This window comes from Bison bison, unplaced genomic scaffold, assembly GCF_000754665.1.
Source record: "Bison bison bison isolate TAMUID 2011002044 unplaced genomic scaffold, Bison_UMD1.0 scf7180017864217, whole genome shotgun sequence".
NCBI classification, from domain to species: Eukaryota; Metazoa; Chordata; class Mammalia; order Artiodactyla; family Bovidae; genus Bison; species Bison bison.
Genome location: NW_011494789.1, coordinates 2,400,511 through 2,401,356, shown reverse-complemented (window position 1 = coordinate 2,401,356; position 846 = coordinate 2,400,511).

Genomic DNA, 846 nt, shown 5'->3' with positions numbered 1-846 from the left:
GAGAACAGTGTGGAGATTCCTTCAAAAACTGGAAATAGAACTGCCTTATGATCCAGCAATCCCACTGCTGGGCATACACACTGAGGAAACCAGAAGGGAAAGAGACACATGTACCCCAATGTTCATCGCAGCACTGTTTATAATAACCAGGACATGGAAGCAACCTAGATGTCCATCAGCAGATGAATGGATAAGAAAGCTGTGGTACATATACACAATGGAGTATTACTCAGCCATTAAAAAGAATTCATTTGAATCAGTTCTAATGAGATGGATGAAACTGGAGCCTATTATACAGAGTGAAGTAAGCCAGAACGAAAAACACCAATACAGTATACTAACACATATATATGGAATTTAGAAAGATGGTAACAATAACCCTGTGTACGAGACAGCAAATGAGACATGGATGTATAGAACAGTCTTATGGACTCTGTGGGAGAGAGAGAAGGTGGGAAGATTTGGGAGAATGGCATTGAAACATGTATACTATCATGTATGAAACGAGTCGCCAGTCTAGGTTCGATGCACGATACTGGATGCTTGGGGCTGGTGCACTGGGACGACCCAGAGGGATGGTATGGGGAGGGAGGAGGGAGGAGGGTTCAGGATGGGGAACACATGTATATCTGTGGCAGATTCATTTCAATATTTGGCAAAACCAATACAATACTGTAAAGTTTAAAAATAAAATAAAATTAAAAGAAAAAAAAAGAAAGCCTTCCTCAGTGATCAGTGCAAAGAAATAGAGGAAAACAATAGAATGGCAAAGACTAGAGATCTCTTCAAGAAAATTAGAGATACCAAGGGAACATTTCATGCAAAGATGGGCTCGATAAAGGACAG